This window comes from Microtus pennsylvanicus, chromosome 16 (assembly GCF_037038515.1).
Source record: "Microtus pennsylvanicus isolate mMicPen1 chromosome 16, mMicPen1.hap1, whole genome shotgun sequence".
Lineage (NCBI taxonomy): Eukaryota > Metazoa > Chordata > Mammalia > Rodentia > Cricetidae > Microtus > Microtus pennsylvanicus.
The window spans coordinates 3,477,093-3,501,066 of NC_134594.1; the positions used below are offsets into that span (position 1 = coordinate 3,477,093).

Sequence of the window (23,974 nt, forward strand, 5' to 3'; positions counted from 1 at the left end):
CCACAAGAAAAGGAGGAGAAGAGAAGAGAAGTGGTCAGCCACTCAGTCAAACAACCAGACACTGAATAAGAAGGAAAGAAAAGATATACAGGAGTAGAGAAAGGTATAAGTCTGGAGGCAAAAGATAGATGGGATAATGTAAGTTAAGAAGAGCTGATTAGAGCACCCCTCCCCACTCCCTGCCCTACTGTATGCTAGGACCAGTGCTCAAGAACAGTTTTAAGCTCCTACACTAAGGCTACCCACCCAGAGCGGTGAGTGCCTGCCTACCGGGCAGGCCTCAGGGTCCCCTGAGCCCGGGCACCTTCAGCTCCGGCGCCAGGCTTCCTGAGCGCTCCTGGATACCACCTCCCCTTGCTCCATTCATCCTTTTGGCCCTGGATCATTGGGCTACCGGCGGCCCTGTTTAGTTGCTGAGGAATCCCATCTGGACGGGAACGGTTCCTGCTTCTACACTGAAGAGATATACCCAGAGAGTCAATCACAGCAAAGTCTGGACCAAGACACCAGGCCTCTCCTGGCTCCATTTGAAGGAAGAGATGGGAAGGCGCCAATGCAAGAATTCCTCCAACAACCTGAAAGGCAACATGGCACCACCAGAATCCAGGGATCCCGAAATAAGAAGAATTGTACACCCTACTCCTGAAGAAATAGAAGAAATCGACTCAAAAGTGAACTATATGAAAATAATAGAGGACCTTAAACAGGAGGTGAAAAACTGCCATAAACAATTAGAGATTACAAACAAAAAGGTAGAGGAAATGAATAAATCGCTCAAAGACGCGCAAGAAAACCAAGAGAAACAAGAAAAAGCAATCAAACAGGTTAGGGAAGCGGTTCAAGACTTGAAGAATGAAATGGAAGCAATGAAGAAAGCACAAACCAAGGGAAGAATGGAGATGGAAAATCTGGGTAAACGAACAGGAACTACAGAGACAAGTACTAACAACAGATTACAAGAGATAGAAGAGAGAATGTCAGACACTGAAGATACCATAGAGAAAATAAACACACTGATCAAAGAAAACAGCAAAACCAACAAATTCTCATCACAAAACATTCAGGAAATATGGGACACAATAAAAAGACCAAACCTAAGAATAATTGGAGTAGAAGAAGGAGAAGAAGTGCAGCTCAACGGTCCAGAAAATATACTTAATAAAATTATAGAAGAAAACTTTCCCAACCTGAAGAAAGATGTACCTATGAAGGTTCAAGAAGCATACAGAATACCAAATAGGCTGGATCAAAAAAAAATCCCCTCGCCATATAATAATCAAAACACAAAATATACAGAATAAAGAAAGAATATTAAGAGCCGCAAAGGAAAAAGGCCAAGTTACTTATAAAGGTAAACCTATCAGACTTACACCTGACTTCTCTATGGAAACCATGAAAGCCAGAAGGTCCTGGATAGATGTACTGCAAAAACTAAGAGATCATGGATGCAAGCCCAGACTACTATATCCAGCCAAGCTTTCATTCACTATAAATGGAGAAAATAAAATTTTCCAGGGTAAAAACAAATTTAAACAATACGTAGCCACAAATCCAGCCTTACAGAAAATAATAGAAGGAAAATCACTAACCAAGGAGTCCAACAATGCCCACAATAACTCAGTCATCTAGAGACCCTTCACCAGCACAACTCAAAGAAGGGAAACACACAACTACTAAAAAAAAGGGAAACCTACTACTAAAAAAGTGACCGGAGTTAACAACCACTGGTCATTAATATCATTTAATGTTAATGGGCTCAACTCACCTATAAAAAGGCACAGGCTAAGAGATTGGATACGAAAACAGGATCCAACATTCTACTGTTAACAAGACACACACCTCAACCACAAAGACAGGCACCTATTCAGAGTAAAGGGCTGGGAAAAGGCTTATCAAGCAAATGGACCTAAGAAACAAGCAGGTGTGGCCATACTAATTTCCTACAAAGTTGACTTCAAACTTAAATCAATCAGAAGAGATGGAGAGGGACATTTTATACTCATAACAGGAACAATTCATCAGGAAGAAGTCTCAATCCTGAATATCTACGCCCCTAATATAAAAGCGCCCACATACGTAAAAGAAACATTACTAAAACTCAAGGCAGCCATCAAACCACACACACTAATAGTAGGAGACTTCAACACTCCTCTCTCACCAATGGACAGGTGAATCAGATAGAAACCTAACAGAGAAATTAGAGAATTAATGGAGGTAATGAAGCAAATGGACTTAACAACATCTATAGATTATTCCACCCAAATAGGAGAGAATATACCTTCTTCTCTGCAGCTCATGGAACCTTCTCGAAAATTGACCACATACTCGGTAGCAAAGCTAACTTACACAGTTACAAAAAAATATTAGTAACCACCTGTGTCTTATCAGATCACCATGGATTAAAGTTAGAATTCAGCAACAATGCTACCCCCAGAAAGCCTACAAACTCATGGAAACTGAACAGTCAACTACTGAACCATACCTGGATTAAGGAAGAAATAAAGAAAGAAATTAAAGTCTTCCTTGAATTCAATGAAAATAAAGACTCAACATACTCAAACTTATGGGACACTATGAAAGCAGTGCTAAGAGGAAAGTTCATCGCACTAAGTGCCCACTTAAAGAAAACAGAGAAAGCACATATTGGAGACTAAACAGCCCACTTGAAAGCTCTAGAAAAAAAAGAAGCAGACTCACCTAGGAAGAGTAGAAGACTGAAAATAATAAAACTGAGGGCGGAAAACAACAAAATAGAAACACAGAAAACAATCCAAAGAATCAATGAATCAAAAAGCTGGTTCCTGGAGAAAATCAACAAGATTGATAAACCCCTATCCAAACTAATCAAACGGCAGAGAGAGAATACACAAATTAATAAGATCAGAAATGAAAAGGGGGACATAACCACAGACACAGAGGAAATTCAGAGAATCATTAGATCTTATTACAAAAGCCTGTATAACACAAAACTGGAAAATGTATAAGAAATGGACACTTTTTTAGATAAATACCATATACCAAAGTTACACCAGGACCAGGTGAACAATCTAAACAGACCTGTTGGTCGCGAAGAATTAGAAGCTGTTATCAAAAACCTCTCTACCAAAAAAAGCCCAGGACCAGATGGTTTCAATGCGGAATTCTACCAGAGCTTCCAAGAAGAGCTAATACCTATACTCCTTAATGTATTCCACAATATAGAAACAGAAGGGTCATTACCTAATTCCTTTCCTAATTCTCTTTTCCTCAACCAGGAAAGAGAATTACAGGCCAATCTCACTCATGAACATTGATGCAAAAATCCTCAACAAAATACTGGCAAACTGAATCCAAGAACACATCCGAAAAATTATCCATTATGATCAAGTAGGCTTCATTCCTGAGATGCAGGGATGGTTCAACATATGAAAATTTATCAATGTAATCCAGTATATAAATAAACTGAAAGAAAAAAACCATATGATCATTTCATTAGATGCTGAAAAAGCATTCGACAAAATTCAACATCCATTTATATTAAAAGTCTTGGAGAGAATAGGGATACAAGGGTCATAGCTAAATATAATAAAAGCTATATACAGCAAGCCGACAGCTAATATCAAATTAAACGGAGAGAAACTCAAAGCCATCCCGCTTAACTCAGGAACACGACAAGGCTGTCCACTCTCTCCATACCTCTTCAATATAGTGCTTGAAGTTCTAGCAATAGCAATAAGACAACATAATGGGATCAAGGGGATTCGAATTGGAAAGGAAGAAGTTAAACTTTCGTTATTCGCAGATGATATGATAGTGTACTTAAGCGACCCCCAAAACTCCACCAAAGAACTTTTCCAGCTGATAAACAGCTTTAGTAATGTGGCAGGATACAAGATCAACTCCAAAAAATCAGTCGCCCTCTTATACACAAAGGATATGGAAGCAGAGAGGGAAATCAGAGAAGCTTCACCATTCACGATAGCCACAAACAGCATAAAATATCTTGGGGTAAATCTAACCAAGGAAGTGAAAGATCTATTTGACAAGAACTTTAAGGCATTGAAGAAAGAAATTGAAGAGGATACCAAAAATTGGATGGACCTCCCTTGCTCTTGGATTGGGAGGATCAACATAGTAAAAATGGCAATTCTACCAAAGGCAATTTATAGATTCAATGCAATCCCCATCAAGATCCCATCAAAATTCTTCACAGATCTGGAGAGGACAATAATCAACTTTATATGGAAAAACAAAAAACCCAGGGTAGCCAAAACAATCCTATACAATAAAGGATCTTCTGGAGGCATTACCATCCCTGACTTCAAACTCTATTACAGACCTACAGTACTGAAAACAGTGTGGTACTGGCAAAAAAACAGAGAAGTTGACCAATGGAATCGTATAGAAGACCCGGATTTTAACCCACAAATCTATGAACACCTCACTTTTGATAAAGGAGCTAAAAGTATACAATGGAAGAAAAAAAGCATCTTCAACAAATGGTGCTGGCACAACTGGATGTCAACCTGTAGAAGAATGAAAATAGACCCATATCTATCACCGTGCACAAAACTCAAGTCCAAATGGATTAAAGCCCTCAATATCAGCCCGAACACACTGAACCTGATAGAAGAGAAAGTGGGAAATACCCTACAACAGATGGGCACAGGAGATTGCTTCCTATGTATAACCCCAGAAGCACAGACATTAAGGGCAACATTGAATAAATGGGACCTACTAAAACTGAGAAGCTTCTGTAAAGCAAAGGACACTGTCACTAAGACAAAAAGGCAACCTACTGACTGGGAGAAGATCTTCACCAACCCCGCAACAGACAAAGGTCTGATCTCCAAAATATATAGAGAACTCAAGAAACTAGACTTTAAAATGCTAATTAACCCAATTAAAAAAATGGGGCACTGAAATGAACAGAGAATTCTCAACAGAAGAAGTTCAAATGGCCAAAAGACACTTAAGGTCGTGCTCAACTTCCTTAGCAATCAGGGAAATGCAAATCAAAACAACTTTGAGATATCATCTTACACCTGTCAGAATGGCTAAAGTCAAAAACACCAAGGATAGCCTTTGCTGGAGAGGCTGTGGAGGAAGGGGTACCCTCAACCATTGCTGGTGGGAATGCAATCTTGTGCAACCACTGTGGAAGTCAGTGTTTCGGTTTCTCAGGAAATTCGGGATCAACCTACCCCTGGACCCAGCAATACCACTCTTGGGAATATACCCAAGAGATGCCCTATCATATGACAAAAGCATTTGTTCAACTATGTTCATAGCAGTATTATTTGTAATAGCCAGAACCTGGAAACAACCTAGATGCCCTTCAATGGAAGAATGGATGAAGAAAGTATGGAATATATACACACTAGAGTACTACGCTGCGGTAAAAAACAATGACTTCTCGAATTTTGCATGCAAATGGATGGAAACAGAAAACACTATCCTGAGTGAGGTATCCCAGACACAAAAAGATGAACATGGGATGTACTCACTCATACTTGGTTTCTAGCCATAAATAAGGGTCACGGAGTCTACAATAGGTGAATCTAAAGAAGCTAAGTAAGAAGGTGAACCAAAGGAAAAACATGTAGTTATCCTCTTGGCTAAGGGAAGTAGACAAAATTGCCGGGGAGAAAATTGGGATCTTGGGGGTGGGGTGGGATGGGGGTAAGGGGAGATGGGGAGAGAAAAGTTAGAAGGGAAGGAGGGGAGGCCTTGGGGAAACAGGAGGATTGGGATAAAGGAAGGTTGGACAGGGGAGCACGGAACCACAATTCTTAGTTAAGGGAGCCACTTTAGGGTTGGCAAGAGACCTGACCCTAGAGGGGCTTCCAGGTGCCCAAGCCGAGGTCCCCAGTTAGTTCCTTGGGCAGCTGAGGATAGGGAACCTGAAATGACCCTATCCTATAGCAATACTGACAAATATCTTGCATATCATCATAGAACCTTCATCTGGTGATGGATGGAGATAGAGACAGAGACCCACACTGGAGCACTGGACTGAGCTCCCAAGGTCCCAATGAGGAGCAGATGGAGGGAGAACATGAGCAAAGATGTCGGGACCACGAGGGGTGTACCCACCCACTGAGACAGTGGAGCTGATCTATTGTGAGCTCACCAAGGCCAGCTGGACTGTGACTGAAAAAGCATGGGATAAAACTGGACTCTCTGAACATGGCGAACAATGAGGGCTGATGAGACGCAAAGGACAATGGCACGGGGTTTTGATCCTACGTAATGTGCTGGCTTTGTGGGAGCCTAGCCAGTTTGGATGTTCACCTTCCTAGATATGGACGGAGGGGGGAGGACCTAGGACTTACCACAGGGCAGGGAACCCTGACTGCTCTTTGGACTGGAGAGGGAGGGGGAAAGGAGTAGGGGGAGGGGGAGAAGGATGGGAGGAGGGGGAGAAGAGTGGGAGGAGGGGGAGGGAAATGGGAGGCTGGGAGGAGGTGGAAACTTGTTTTTTTTTTCTCCTTTTCTCAATAAAAAAAAAAGGAAAAAAATAACACAGGCTAACAGAAGGAACGTAAAATAAAAAGAGGACCTATCCTTTTTGTTGTATGTAGTGTGAATTTTAATTGGTCTTAATAATAAGAACCTGAAGTTAGAAAAAAAAAAAGAAGAGCTGATTAGAAACGAGCCTGGCTAAGGCCAGACATTCATAAGAAACATTAAGGCTCCATGTGATTTATTTGGGAATGTGGTGGTGGGTCCCCAGGGAGACAAAGGAGTGAAAATTCAGCAACAACAAATACAGCATTTTCTTATTAGTACAGTTTCCTTGTACAATTAGATTTGATTGGCTTTTCTGTGACTCAGGTTGGAGTACTCCAAGGCATAGTAAAATCACCAACCCCAGCTACAGATTTGATAGTCAGAGCAAACCTGGAGTTCATCTTCAGGATGAGCTGGTATGACAATGTTACTTTCATTGGTATCAAAACCACCACCAAAATAAAACCCTTTTTCTACTAAAAGCAGCATGCCTGAATCTTCTCAAAGATGCCTCACTCAGAGGAAGAAGCGTGGTTTGCAGGGCACAAAGAGTGATCAATATTTAATAAACTGCACATCCTAGGTCAAAGCTCCCCAGCGTTCTTCTGAACTGAGCCACGGTTCTCCTTGCATCATGAATGATCATAAGTAAAGAAAGTTAACTTCACCAACTCTGCTCCAAGGCCAGCACAAAGTGAGCCTCACTAACATAACTACCCTCCCATCCTTAGTCCTCCGCCTCTGAGTCTGGCTAGGTAGGCTTGGTTTGGTGGTGTTGTTCTTTAATTTTTTCCAGAATTCCAGGACTATTTCTAGATAGTTTGTTATGCAAGAGTCCATCACCATTGTTTATTTTGAATCTTAATTCTTTTATCCAGAAAAAGAAGCCTTTTAAATTTAATAAATAGGATTAAATAAGCCAATCTGCAGATGTGCCGCCCTAGGGAATTTTCACTCAGTGCTCAGGTTCATATGCAGTTTGACTCATCAGAGTCTGTCACCTAGTAACACTAAGATCTCAGTCAGCAGGAAAATATGCTATGATGCTCACACGATGACAGAATCACCAATGATGTTTTCCTCAGAAAAATTCTTCAACTTAGGCAGCCTGTATTTTACTGATCGTTCCTGAAGAAACCCTGCTTAAATGATTTCGGTGATACCAATCTAGTGTACAGTAATTGAAGATTGGGTGGGCTGGGGAATGGCTCAGTGGATAACGCATTTGTCATACAACCATGAAGACCACAATTCAGATTTCCGGAACCCGAGTAAAGCCAGGGCTGTAATTCAGTAACCTATATAAAGCACAGAACTGTAATCCTCATGTCAGGAGAGGAGGCAGGCAGACACAAAAGAATCCCTGAAAGGTCGTGGGCTGGAAAGCTGGTCAATGCAGTGTTGAACAAGAGACACTGTTTCAAACCAGGTGAAAGTTAGTAAACATGAAATGCACATATACATCACACCAACACACACACACACACACACACACACGAACAAATAAAAAGATAGTGAGTAGACCAATGACATTTAAGTTGGAGCTCATTGAGGAACAGACTCTATGCTAGGTGCGTGGCTGAGCGTCTCCTGCAGCAAGCTTCATTTGGTCTAAACAACAGTCCTGATCAGTGCATAAGCATCTAAAGCCACCTGATTTTTTTAAAACAAAATACTATTTAACTGTCACAACCTAGAGAATGATTTTTTTCTATGTTTCTAAGCATCTGTTGCTCTCTTCTGAGAAAAGAGAAACTTAAAGTTTTTGCCCCCTAGCAAATAACTCAGCTTCTATTCCTGGATAGTATAATCTTCTCTTTTCTAGAGGTCACACAGTGAGCAAATGACCCATCTGGGACAATGAAACACAGCAGCCTCTTCTTATCACATAAAGGAACAATAAGAGAAGGGAAAAATAACTAACCAGAAAAAAAAAGTGAGAGAAAAACCCCCTGGTCCTAAACATCATTCCACAGAAATGTCGCCTTTCATCAGAAGTGTTCCCATGCTAATAACCTGTGGTTTCTTCAGCCTTCGTTTGTAGAATAGGCCTCACGTTCCTTGAAGTAGCTGCGTGGTTAAAGTGCTCACTCAATTCTCCATTAATTTCAAAGGGACTATGATGTAGCTTCAGCTGGTACGGGTTCTCATGTCAGAGAGGCCAGCTGTCAATTAGAACTCCTGGGGACAGAACTGTCTAGTCTTTGTTCAAGAAGGACTCACTTTCTCAGGCCACGCAACCTACACAGAGTAACATTGGAAGTCTGCCCCGAGTGCCCCATTCCTCATAGCCTGTGCTTACTGTTGCATAGTTCTGAGGTAGAGCATGTGCAGGGTGGGCACACTCCATTAATTACATTCAGAACACACCTGTCCTACTGTTAAAAAAAATTGTGTTGACAACAAGAGCTAAGTACCATCAAAGGCGCTACATTTAGAAAAGCACAGGAGATAAGCTACAGGGGCATTAGAGAAATTAACATACAACATGAAAACTGCAGGTCTGTTTATGGCTGACCAGAGATGAAGTGGCGATAGAATATAAAATGGTGGTGGTGGGGGGGGGAACATGAAAGCTGTAACAGGTGTTCTTAATAGCTATGAAACAACTAGAAGGGTACTTCATTTATTCAGAATCTAAGATCCTACCACTAAGACACATACACAATTTTGTGATCGTAATTCTTAAATTCTCCTTAGGATAGGTCTTTTTAGTTCTTATATAAACTTTCCCAACATATGTAGGACCATTACAAGTCTGCATACAGAAAAACCACCAAGTAGAGAGAAAGAGCAAGAAATTGAGAGAATAACCATACAAACCTATTGCAATACAATATTGTATACTATATTATAATGTACATTTTTGGTCCCGGCAGCCCAGCCCACACTGACAAATAGGCTTTGAGATTTCCTTGTCACACAGAACACTCCTAGCACACTTCCTAACAGTAGTGAGTGCTTGGAAAACGTTTGCTTAATTGGCAACTATGCATGTTTTTGGAATTTAATAAACAGCTGTCCATTTACGTGACTCTATAACTTATGAACACTTAGGATGATTAGGTAAGATATATATATACCCTAGCCTCCAGCACTGCGTACTTGCATATCTAAATTCATGGAATGTGAAAACACATGAATGAATCTGGGTCCACTTCTCATTAACCAAAGTAGAAGCTTGTCTTTGTTGTCGATACTCCCTACACAGTCACAAGGTCCCTGGCTACCTGAAACCACTTTCAGATCTTAAGATAGATTCCAAGTCTAGCAACCACTGCACTGGAACAGAACTAATGGTACAGTGATTTATTATGATGCTTAAATAGGCAAAATGATTGAGTTAGTCATGCCAATTTTGCTGATGTTTTAAGAGCAGATACATAAAAAATGTATACTGTAGGATTTTTTTCAATGTATTTACCTTACTTCACACATGTACAAAATTCAAGCCAATTTATAGAAAGCCTTACTTCAGATGACGTCAGACACGTGGGCGAAGTGGAACTTTACCTGTCAGGGATGAACCTGAGGATGTCTGCTTTTTCAGTCAGGGTGGTTCCTGGCTTAAAAGGCTGTGGGCTATTTCCAGAGATGGAGGTGATGAGATGTTGCCGTTGCCTGTCTATCTCGTTTCTGAGATCAGGCTGCTGTATTAGTGACTGATGAGTGCAGGGTGGCCTCGTTGACAGCTGTCAAGCACTGAGGGGTTAGAGCTAACTTGGAGTTTAGTTCAAAGATGATAGAGCTCTCAGCAGCGCTGATAGAATCATTTAGATAAGAAGGCAGAGGAAGCAGTAGAGCCGTGAGGGAGTGCAGGAACAAGAAAGGCCTGTCACCAGGTCTTCTCTGGGATTTGAGAGACCAGTCTCACCTGAGTAAAAGAAGGTGATTGTTTCTCTCTCAGATATCCAGAGAGATCTCCTGCTAGATGGATCAAGAAAACCCATACTGCCAGGAAACAAGCCATTGAGTGCTGAGCCTGCTGATACCTGGGTCTTTTCGAGTTTCTTAGTGAGTACATCACTGGGGCATAACACATACAATTATTCATTAAATAAATGATGTAGCATTAACCACGAGTGGGCACTTCTCCCCAGAACCAAAGAACAATCTTTGATGCTGGCCTCCAGGTAACATGTCTACACATAAAGCCATCAGAAACATTATCTGATTTCCCCAGCATTAGGACTGATTCACAGTAACTCCAAGAGGGCTAAAGATGCATCAGTATTCAGATATGCAAATGTTTCAATTATGTAGTTTCACGTACATATTGATTCTTAGTAATTATTCTCTTTCGTCTGTTTATGTGTCCCCAAAAAATAGTGAGGTGAAGGACCTATCGACACAGGCTTGCTAGTCATTTTCCTCCAGTAGGCAATATACACTCCCTCAGTTCTTGCTGTACCCACCGTCACGGAGGCTATCTCATCATTCTTTGGGGGCTATTCTTGGTTGATCTCTCACAGAATAACCCAATTTACCATCTTTGGAGTTCTTTATTATACAATCTGTCCTAATTACACATTCTGAGAATAGTAATGGCTCAATAAAGGTTTTTTTCTGACTTGGTGAACAAACATATTTCCTTCATCTTTTAATTACAGAAAAAATTACCAAGAACAACATATCTTAAGTTAGTGGCATATTAGCATGCATAAGGTAAGGGCAGTATGTCCTTCCAAAAAAATTTAAAACTAGTTGAGTGGTCTGCATGGTACTGAGTTCACTCATGCCTTCCCCTGGCCTGGGTAGGAAATCCATGCTGTATCTAGCCGATGAAAAGTAACATTGCTGCAGAGAATAGCAGGGGTGGTTGCTTTTTGAATTAAAAATCACAGAGCCTCTACATGGCACTTTGGGGAAAAAATGAATGCCATTAATCTCTACTTCCCAAATGGAATCCAGGGAGATTAAGCCACTGCTGGCTACACATCTGTTACACAAAACAGCTGCATAAAATGGGTATAGATTAACACGGAAATAGATTTCGTAGATGTTCTTTCAGCTCCAGAACATCCTTATAAAGCACCTAGTCACACAGAGCCTCTCTAATTTTCTAGCAACAATTTAAATAAATACAAGATGTCAGACAATAGTCCCAGTTCAGGGAAAAAAGGGCTTCAATTTTACTCGAGTTAATTGAGGCTCGAATCATTCCTGCGACATCCATGGCAATTTCACATTGGTGCACTTCAATTAAGGAATAATAAGAGTGCAAAGTAATTTATACTCATAGATTAGATGTCGTCTGTGAAAAATTGCTGATTAACTCAAAGGCTGCCTCTGGAGTGCTCACCACACATTTTACTAGGGGATCCCTCTGTCACCTTTCATCCTAATATCTGGTCACGAACTAACAACACTCTGAAATTACCGTTTTAAAAAAATTCAATACACTTAGTCTACACATCCGTTCGTTTCTTATTTCAAAAGTTTCCAAACCACAACTGTTTTGCAATGATAATAAATGTCAATCATCTTTTATTTTTAGCGCTACTTTTATTATAGTGTATGGAGCATATGCATGTGGCATATGCATGTATATGTGTAAGTATGTATGTGCATGTCCATTTGCGTGCATGCTTTTATGTGTCTGGGTGTGTGTGTGCACACATGTGTTGAAGTTGGGGGTAGATACTAAGTGCTTTCCTCTATTGCTCTCCATAGTATTTTTTGAGACAAGGTCTCTCCTGAAACCTGGAGCTCAACAATTGGGCTACATTGCTCAGCCAGTGCTGGCTGCACATCTATTCTACATTTCCCATGATCTTCCTCTACCTACACTGGGATTGCAGGAGTCTCCCATAGTACCTGCCTATTAGGTGGGTTCTGTGGATTCAACTCAAATCCTCATGCTTGCAAACTAGACACTTTTCTGACTAAAACCATCTACCCGACTATTTTTTAAAAGTTATTTGACAATGCTTTTTTTAAAATTTTTATTCTTTATTACTTAGAACTAAAATGTGTTTTCTTTGATAAAGCAATGTTATTTTGTAAAATATTGTTATCCAAATCTTCCACATTTTATCCATACCCTGGTAAGCAAATAACTTTTAATCATGAGAAAACATAGTATACAGAGACAAGATTTGTAATTTGTGTTTTAACAAAATTAAATTATAATTATTGGTAACTGATAAGCATCATGTGAAAACAAAATGTGTGTAACTTTCCCAACTTCACAAATGATGCAGGAGGATCAGCACTTTCCTTTGTCTTCTCAAGTCATTATTATTTTCAAGTATCTAAAACATGGCTAGGAAACACCAAGTTTAAAAGAACAATGACTGAAATAGCTTTATTGAAGTTATTAGTCTATACCTCAGCGTTAGGTATTAGCTTGAGGAAAACAAAGTGGAGCATAAAGAATCCCATAGTCTTTAATTGGAAGAAAACATTCTGAGATTCCTGGAGGCAGAATCGTCTTTTGGACTAAGGTTGAGGTAAGAGCCAGTGGATGGCTGTTTTGCTTCTTGGATCTTCAGGTTGAATGTCAATTTCTCTCTCTGAGTTTTTATTAGTCTTGCTTCAGTAAAGAGGACTCAATGTGAAATGAGGATTGGATTGAAAAATCCAATAACTCAGCTAGAAAACTCAAATGAAAGCCTTGCAAGTAGAATGAGACAAGCAGGTGATAGAACTTCAGGACTCGGGGATGAAGTAGAAGATCTAGACCAAATAAGCATGGACTACAACAAATTTACAAAACTGCAGGAACGGAAAATACAGGAAATGCGGGACAGCATGGAAAGACCAAGCCATAGGTGAGAGAAAAGAATCCTAAGTCAATGACACAATCAGATATTCAACATGACCATAGAATAAAATTTCCCCAAACTAATAAAAAACACACCCATACAGAACACTAAATAGACAACAACAGAAAGGAAAATCCCCATGGCATAGTATAGTTAAAACATTAAATGAACATAACCAAAGCTTATTGAAAGCTGCAAGAGAAAAAAGGCGAGTCAAATAAATATAATGAAAATCCTATCAGAATAACAACTGATTCTTAATGAAAAGAAGATCCTGGAACAATGTACTCCAAGTTGTAAAAGACTATTATGACCAGTCTAGACTAACATATTCAGCAAAACTATCTGCCATAATTGAAGGACAAAGAAAACTTTCCATAAACAGCTGAAAAATTATAGCCAACAAATTATAACTAAAAAATTATAAAACAGCATTTCTTGCTGAAGGGAGAAATGAATACAGCAGAAAGACTATGAAAATATGAAGCCGTAATTATTAGAATACAAAATATCACTGAAAACATAACATAAAGAATCAAAACAAAATGACCACAATTAACACACACATTTCAATAATAACCTTAAATATCAATGGTTTCATCTCTGTAATAGAAAGACACGGGTTGGCTGAATGGGTCAGAAAACAAAATCCACATATCTGCTCTCTACAAGAAATATATTTTAGCTTTAAATATACATACCACCTTCTAATTAAATGATGGGCAAAATATTTCAATTAAATGGGTCCAGGATACAAGCAGACCTCATTATCTTAAAATCCACAAGATTGACTTAAATTTGAAACTATTAAGAAGAGATAAAGAAGGACCTTTATCCTGATCAAGGGACAGTTGACCAAGAAGGCATTCTTTTCCTAAACATATATACATATAACTCTAGGAAGTCAACTTCATTAAAAAAAAGAAAATGTACTAGTGGATTTAAAGGTACAGATTAACAACAATATAGTAGTAGTAGTAGGTTAACTTAATACCCCACTTTATTTGATAGATGATCCATCTGGACAAAAAAATAAACAAAAAATTCAGCAAAATAGTTAATTGATACCATACATCAAATGGGCCCAATAGTTTCACAAGTCAACTTTGAAAGGAATTTTTGGTAGATAACTTCAAACATCAAAACATGTGCAGTCTGTGCTCTCCACACATGTCTATGACAAAGCTGAGAAATTCAAGCCAGGTGTTGTACATGTAGTTTACTGTCATATTGATATTTCTCAAATTATGTAAGTTTAGTGTTATATTGGTACTTGAACATGCCACCTTAGAGTGGGAAGAGACAAGATTTCTTTATTTTACCAAGTTTAGAAGGTTGAGATACAAAAGAAGTCTTCAAAACAAAAGCGACATAAAGTGAACTTAGCAAAAAAAAGTCAATATAGATGGCAGAAAAAGGAATGTTTGTTTTTTTTTTTTTTTTTTTTTTTTGGTTTTTCGAGACAGGGTTTCTCTGTAGCTTTGGTGCCTGCCCCGGAACTAGCTCTTGTAAAGGAATGCTTTTATTCTGTATATTTTGCTGTGTTTTTAAATTGATACAATAAGCTGTACAATTTAGCTTTACATTAATTTGGAGCTAAATGATTTAGAATAGCATAAATAAATTACACATTGTTTTATTCATACAGAACTCAAAGTAGGTTACTGAAAAGAACTATAGATATTTAAAGTTTAAAAGTTTCCATAAAGAAAGCTGGAAATCCCTGTGTCCTAGGTATATGAAGTAGGTATATGAAGAATTGAGTTAGATATGAGCATGTAGTAAATTCCAAATTTGTATTCTGATCAGACATTTTATTGGCTAGCATGGCAATACCTTTTGTTATTCATCAGAGATGTCATAGCTATTGAGTGAACCACATGTCATCCTCACTAAACTACACCTCATGCAATTCCCGTATTGGCAAATCCTCCTCTCTTAAACAGATGCTAATTTCAGTGCTCAAGCGTCTCTCTGCCATGGGATTAAGGAATAGGTAACTTCAATATTATTTTATGTAGACTTAGAATAGCAAAGCGATTCGTCCAAACCAGTCCTGAAGAGAAGGAACACTCAGGATAGAGCCAGTATTGAGAATGGGGCGACTGTGATTGCACACTAGGGCTGGCTAGACTTTGAAACAGTGTCTGGAGTATGGGTCTCCACTGACAGGCACGGGGCCATGTGCTTTGGGGATCATGAACCCGGAGATAGCTGGGTATGGAAGACAATTGCAGGGTAGAGAGATGGAAAGTCTGTATGACATGGGAGGGTTTGGTGAGAGAAAAGGGAAAGGAAAAGACCATGTAATTATATTCAAACTGTAAAAATCCTACTCCCTCACTGCTATCAGCCCACAATGTCCCAAGCCATGTCATACATACATCACTATCATTATTAAATATAAATATATTTGTGCATAAATGCAGAAATACAGCTTGAGACTGTGTAGTGTTGCTTATTCCTATGATTTTAGAGCTGACACTTGGTATTGGCTGGCCAGCTAAAGGACTAGCTGTGGAGGACTAACGTGCTCTTTCCCAGCATTCCTTAGTTGCCAATAGTTCTTCGTCACTCCCATTTCAGATCCTGATTTCTTCCTTTCCTCATATTCTCCCCAAAATTATGTTCATTACATGACCAGCTGGAAAGATTTTAATACTCTCCCAATAGCCAAGAAAATTTATTTCGATGACTATTTTCAGCGCTGTTTGTCTTGTACGGAGCTGGACTTCCTATGCCATCCTTTCTATCTACGAGAGAAGCACTAATAAGAAGGAGGATCAGGTTTGCTACATCTGAAAGATTGTCTTCTCTACTTAAAGCGTGAAAACTTTGAGCTGGACTGTAACATAGAGAAGATGTGTGATGATGTAAGCCAAAACCAACTAGACAGTGACATTGACAGAAGTGTGGAGACGTGGAGGACGACACAACGGGCAAAAGAAGCCTCAGCTGAGGGATGTTTTCCTACACATATGTCCAGGAAAGCTGTAGAAAAATGGACTCTAGCTCATATGGCAGAGCATCAAAGGACTCTCCTGAGATTTTGAGCAGTGGCAGAGTCAAATTATTCTGAGTGCTGCTTTTGAACAGCAAGTGGACAGTCAAGTGAAAAGAGAGAGCATCACACGATACTTGCTCTCTGTTGAATTTATTACCTTTCTAGCTGTATTAAGATTGATACTCACAATCCAATCACAGGCCAGTAATTTAGGACACTCCACTGTTTCATAGTGGCTTGTAGATTTATAATCCATTGTTTTGAAAAGCATTTGTATGATTATAATAGTAATGCCTGCAGTTATTGGATTATAATAAAAAATAACCATAGAGGTTAAAACAATCACTACTCATTACGTCTACACTTAATTACACACTATTAAATACTAAGTAAATAAATTCATTACATTATATTCAAATGCTTTAGAACAATTATTTGGTTTCTCTACTTCAAATTACTTCATTAACAGTTTTCCACATTATTGAAATCACTTTATAAAACCATATGGAATGGCATGAAACATATTTTGTTTTATGAAAGCACTATAATTGTTAATTATTTTTCTAATTTTGAACATATGAATGATAATATAGCTAACAGTTTTTAGATTTTTAATAGTGACAACACTGAATGAAGATCTATGTGAATTTATGTTAGATATAGATTACAAAATGTTATTCATATTTTAAATTATACACCATTGAAAGCAAATGTGAAATCCATTTCATTGTGTTTACTGTAGTATTGTACATTATACATTTGTAATTTCTGATAATTTTATGGAGAATGTGGACATTTGGTTTTGTTATTCTTTTTATTACTTTGATTTCTTAGTAAAAACTGTTGATTTTCTCATGTTAATTGTGAATACATTTAGTCTTTCATTCTCAAAATTTTATCAAGAAAATGTAGATCCTTATTCATCTTTCATAGTTGAATGTTCTGCTTTTCCAATTTTATACTTGATAATCAAGTACAAAATTCCGTAAGGTATATGGTGAGGAGTGCTTGATGAGGGTAGGGGGTGTCAGGTACATATCGTGGGAAAGCTTTTACTGCACCAAAGTAGATTGCCTCATATGGGGTATAAAGCCTCAACTGTCAAAGTATCCTCAGTATGTGACAAATCTCTCTCTCTCTCTCTCTCTCTCTCTCTCTCTCTCTCTCTCTCTCTCTCTCTCTCTCTCTCTCTCTCTGTGTGTGTGTGTGTGTGTAAGTTTAAGAAATTTCCTGAGCCGTGTAGTATATGCATTTAATTCCAGCATTCAGGAGGCAGAGGCAGGTAGATCTCTGTGATTTCAAGGTCGGCCTGGTCTACACAGCCAGCTCCAGGATGTCTCAAAGAGCCAAAAAACAAAAGAAAACAAACCCTATCGATCAATCAATCAATAAATAAATAAATAGCTTTCCTGGGTGTGGAATTAGCCAAATTGAGCCGAATATTTTGTAAGATTTTTATTGCTGAAGAATTTTAGATTCAAGTGCATTCTTCTCAGAAAGAAGTGGATAGAATGCATGATAAAAAATATTTATAGAAAACAGGGCTATGAAATGGCATACCCTCCAACCAAGAGAAATATTTTCAAAGGAATGCCACTAGGTACCAATGTTGAATGTAAATCTCCTCAATGTAATTAAAAGTAAAACCATGTTATAGAATCATTAAAAGTATTAGCATTTGTCTATCAGATGTTAGTATTTCTCTCTTATTTCTATTTAGGATTCATTAGTGAGAGACCTTTTCCTAAACCATTTGCACAAGGAGAGTATTTAAGGCTGCCAAGCAAACCATTTTTAACTTTTCAAATCTAAAACAACCATATTGTTAAAAAATTTATTAATTTTACGATTATATAAGTCAATATTTGATACAAATAGAAATGTTAGAAACTAGTTTGAGTAGAAGAGAGAAAATTGGTATAAATTCACTTAATTGCTGGGTTTTAGGTAGCTCTCAGCTCTATTCTCAGATGAGAAAACCAACATTTATTAACTTAAAATAAGTTCACTCAATGAGTAGACTTTCATTTGAAATTTATTTCTCTCTACTTCTACCTGATAATAAAATAAAATTCATTATTTAAAATTTTGTTTTCTATATATGAGATTTTATTTTGAATGCTTTAGGAAAAAAAGTACTTAGTTTAATTTTCTTAAATCTGCAGTTAAAATTATAATTACCATCTTTCTCGAAAGGTAGAGCAAATGGCAGATTCAGGAGATAAATCAGGAAGCCTGGGACTAGTGTTTTCCTGAATGACAGCACCATGATACCACTGTCCATGTATTAGAAAAAGTCATTGATCAAATGTCCACATTGGTTTGACACTCTAATCTACTTATGTAAATTAATAGTCTGTGGGAAATTATCAACAAATAATTTATAACATATCTATTTCATTAATCTATTCAAAAATTAATATTAATGCACTTTCATAGATTCCACAGAAAACTGATAAATTACACTTCATTATCATTAGAGTTATACAAGAATGCTTATTTGAGGGTAGGGTGTACTCTAAGAATTGTGAATATTAAGAACATATTTCATGTGGTTTGAATTGGAAGCATTTTTCATCTGATGTAAACAAAGGGCAATTTTATTTCCATGAACATTTTGAAAATAAATTAAAATTGAACCTATACTGTCATGCAGTGATGAACAGTGTGTATAACATTTTCAAAAATTATATTATACTGTTTTCTCATATCCACAGTGCAGAAATAACACAAATGTCTTTAGTTTTTGTTCTAGGCCCCTAACATTTCATAGCTGTCTTGAAAAATATGTGACTTGAGGGATGAATTGAACTCAGTTATTCAAACAAAACAACTATTCAACTCAAAATTGGGCAAAAACTTTCGTATATGAAACTGTGTTCTTCAGTGGGCAAAGCTGTTTCTTGTGATGTTACAGGAAGACACACTGATGTTCTATCTTTTATGAGGGCACTCACTGGTAGCAAGCATTGGATGACAAGATTGTTTATTTGTCACAGTGGTGCTCCAAAAAATCAACTATCTTAATAAACATCTATGTAATTAACTGAAGAATTCTTCTTGGAAGAATCGATTAAGAAATGAGTTCAATACAAGGACATGGAAAGGAAGGGAAACAGCAATCTTCAACACATAACTATTTCTCAACCTTAATTGTACAGAACTCCCCAAATTTGCGTACAAATATATCTAGAACAACAATAATAAGAAATAGTGTGGTGGTGGTGGTGGTGGTGGTGGTGTGTGTGTGTGTGTGTGTGTGTGTGTGTAAATGTGAGTAGTACCTGGAGTAGTGCAGAAAACAGATAAGTAAAACCCTGCTATGGTAGCGGGAACACTAGAGAGGAGAATAGCAGGGTGCAATTGATGTTAAAGCGAAATGGTACAAAAGGAGGAGGGGGTGTTAAGTGGGGGAGGGAGATCAATATAGAAGGAGAGGGAATTAGGAGGGAAATATAAAACTAATGATATTTTTCAGCGTCTTAAGGAGTCATATTTGTTTTTGCTTGCCTAAATCACATAGAATCCATATGAGTATAACTGTTTACAAATATATATAAATATATATGTGTGTGTGTGTGTGTGTGGTTTGAATTGAAAAACAATTTTTTTGACTTAAAAAATTATATATATATATATATATATATATATATATATATATATATATATATATATATAGAGAGAGAGAGAGAGAGAGAGAGAGAGAGAGAGAGAGAAAGTTGTCCAACTTGGGCTGATAATGGTCCCCCAAAGGGCCATAGAACAGTGATTTTCAAACTTCTTTAGTTGCAACCTTTAATACAGTTCTTCTTCTTGTGGTGACCCCAGCCACAAAATTGCTTTCTTTGCTACTTCATAACTATAATTTGTCTACTGTTATGAATCATAATGCAGATATTGGATATGCAGGATGTCTGATGTGTGAAGGCTGTGAAAGGAACCGTGACCCACAGGTTGAGAATTTCTGCCGTAGACTATCTAACTACAGCTCCACTACCGGACACTGGAAACACCCCCTCCAGCTTCTGGTCAGGGTAGTCTAACAGATTCCACAAAATATATAATCTATCACTATTGCTCCTGGCAGTTGCCCAGAGGTTGAAGCTAAGTTATTATTGATGAAGACACTGTGTACTTTGGAAACAGGAATCAGAGAACTTGAGTAACCTCTTCCCTGAGGAATGTCTTTCATTTCTTGAAAATGCTAAGCAAGCTGTCACCAAGGGAGGGGAGCAACCCACAGTCATACCAGACTATGACAGCTTGAACCACAGTAATGACCAGCTTGGCAAATTAACCTGAACAGTGCAATGGTGGCTTTCTTATCTTGGTGGTAACCATGGTAACCAACTCCTTTCTAATGGTCTTAGGCTTGCTCAACAGGAGGGAAATCATGAGTAGTACTGGAAACCACCCCAACTATCCAAAGCCAGGGATGTCATGGTTCTTAAAGGTGAGCCCATTTACATACATAAGATGTCCAAATTATAGCAAATTTCACCACATTATTAATTTAATTTATTTGCTATTCTCTTTAAGAATTTCTTTTTGGCTATTTTCATTCAGTTTTCTCATCTGACATACAAGAGATGAAATAAATAAATTCAGAGGTTCAGAGTTTCTCTTATAAAAACTGTATTCTCCTATAAACACAATTGCCTGATGAACCATGAATTAATGAAAAATTAAAATAAAGCAGTTTTATCCTGTGATGTAAACAGCATGTGGTATGGAAAACTTTAAAAAGAAAACAAACTTAAGAAATTAAAGAGAAGTTTGAATCTCTGCTGTAATTGTAATGACCTCTCTGACCTTTCTTTCTTCCAGGCCTCAGATTTGTTCATCTATAAAGTGGAGTTTGAAAGAAGCTTAGCTTATCCCCCTCACTAGTTAATATCTGTGGCAATTTCACAGGAATTAGGAATAATGAAATTAATTTGATTTAAACCGCCTTAAGAATGCTATTAGCTAACTGTATAGCTAGTAGCTATACAAAACAAAGCAAAAACAACAGATAGAACTTTTAATTTTTCTCACAGAAGTTCTTGGGAACATCAGGAAAATTAATTGCTACCCCTTCTATCAGTCATCAGTAACCTTGAGGAAAGTCTACACACTAATCCTTGCAAAGGTTACCCGTTATAAAACTTGTCAAACTAGGCTTAGAATTATATTTAATCTTATAAGAACAAAAATATGAGACTGTTTACGTGCTTCCATTTCTTGTATACTGGTAATAAACCACCAGTTCTGTAAACACATATGAAATGACACACACACTCCTTTATAGCTGAGGCAATGTTTTAATATTACCTCCAGAACTGAGTGATTCCCTCAACTGCCAATTTGGATAGAATTGCCAAAATCAAGCAGAACAAGAAATTGTAGCAATATCAACAAAGGAGCATTTTGTCAAGCCATTTTTCCTTTTAGTATTGTTTTAAACTTTAGGAGTTAGTTTATGGTTCTTTTCAAATAAGTGCCAGGCATATAGCACCTGGGTCTTACAAGATGGTTAAAAAATAGAAGAAGCAATAAAATCCATCACATCACAACTGTTACAAAAATTGAGCTCAACAAAAAGTAGCCTAGAACCATCTTATATATTGTTCTTAATAACATTTCAGTGTTGCATCAACCTGGAAATTCAGATACAAACCACCATGTAAAGTTATCACATTTGTCCTATGTTAATTAAAGAAGGAAAAAATCCTACCAAAATCCGAAGCAACCCCAGAAAAGATGCCCTGTAATTACAAGATATTTAGCTTTCCATACCATACTAAGGGAAGAAAGCACCTACATGCTTTGAAGAAATCGAGGTCGTGGAAATACTTGGACAAGGTGGACTTGCTCATGATTCCCTCTTCCTGAGATTTAGAGCATTGTTTAGTCACAAGCCATGTACTTCATTGGAAACAATAACTACTATCTAGCTTCAATGCCTTCTTTGCAAGTAAGTGGATCCCACCCTCTGTCTACTTAGTCATTTCCTTGAACAGATTTTGGTAATCCAAAGTACCTTCGTGCCCATTAGTGAGTGTAGATTTTAAGCCACTCAACAACATAATGTTCACTACAACAGATAAGACTATGGAATTTTTGCATCTAAATTACTGTCCCTTTCCTGTTTTGTGAGAAACACATTGGATTATGTAACCATTAGCATTGCTTTACTGAAATACCTGGTGTGTCCACAAATTATTTTATTGATACTCCCAAGACAAAAGAAATGCAGCTCCCTGCAGGTAGCTGTAGTAAAAGGCAGGAAAGTAAAGATTAACTTCTCCTAGCAAACTGTCTGTTATACTAGAGTGCTTTTCTGGGTTTAGCTGCAATTCATTTTCAAGCAGTCAGAACTACTAAAGTCTCTGTGTTCTGTATGGTCTGGCCTATCTGTTTACAGTTACAGTTCTTTTAAGTGACTGTAGGTAACTGAGGAAAAGCCTTATTTCTCAGCCATTTCTAGAATGTTTTAATATTTTGTCTTCCATTTATTTATCAGTGCATGTGGTGGGAGGCACAAGCCATGCCGCACATATGGATCAATGTTCGCCTTCCACCATCCACGTCCCCTGGGATATAGTCAGATCTCTTGGGCTTGATAGCATATGCTATTGCCTGCTGCTTCTTCACCCAACCCCACCAGCACCCCAGGAATTTATAAGACAATTCCCCTATAGAATAAGAAAGGCAAACAGAGATGACTAAAAATACAAATGAGACGTCATTAGAGATGAGACTTCTTGAGACAAATCATTAGCAAACAGAAGAATCAAGATTTTTGTGCAATAAGAAGTTTTACTTATGCAGTGGGATGGACAACTGAGGTTAAAGTTGGAAGACATCAGAAAATAGAGTATTTAACACTTTGTGGATATTCTGGTAGAAATATGGGAGACTGCATCCCAAATTAACATGTAAAATTTTGTACTGGACCCTCATTAGTATGAGAAAATGTACAGAGGAAGCAAATTAGGAGAAAGGGTTTCTTGCTAACACTTGGTGGCGCTGTGGGGATACCAGGTCACACGCCTTTTGGTGTTTCTAAGGAGACATGGCGTCTGAGATGCAAAAGTGCTTTTCCCTCTGCAGCAGCAGCTAAAAATGTTCAAGAACATTTATTTCTCAAAGATGTTTATGTAACACACTCAAATAACACTGTACAGACTAAAGAGGTTATACTTAGGAACTAGATATGTGAGTACGTACATATACGTGTGTAATAAGAATGACTGAAAAAGAGGCCATGAATCTGAAGACCAGGGAAGGCTCCGTAAGAGGGTTTGGAGGGAAAAGATAGAAGGGAGAAGTGTTGTAATTATAATCTCAAAAACAAATAAAATGAAAAATTTAAAAAGATATTCAAATACAATTGCCAGATGAGAACGTTTCTGGGCCCAAGTTGAACATTTACAAAGTCAGAAAAGGAAGCCGATGTGGTCCCTATGCTGACTTGACTGTAGTCAGTTAGCTGCTAGTAGCTGAGGCAGGAGAGTAGAAAGCAAGGAAGAAAGAAACTCTAGAGAATACAAACTGAGTCACAGAGACAGGTAACAAGGCTTCAAACAGTACAAGCGCAGAATAGCAAAACAATGAGAAAATGTATTTTCAAAGAAATACTTCCATGTCTGACAATTCAGGTCCACACTGTTAGATTCACACAACAGCCCTGGGTGGTTTGATCATCACACCTGAGAAGAAAACAGCA

The 23,974-nt window shown here is 37.9% G+C and overlaps 1 protein-coding gene across 14 annotated transcripts in view; it reads right to left on the reverse strand.

Moving 5' to 3' along the window:
• Nlgn1 (neuroligin 1) overlaps positions 1 to 23,974 on the reverse strand; it is an 856,909-nt gene that overhangs the window by 19,105 nt on the left and 813,830 nt on the right. The gene's annotated exons all lie outside the window — the stretch shown is intronic.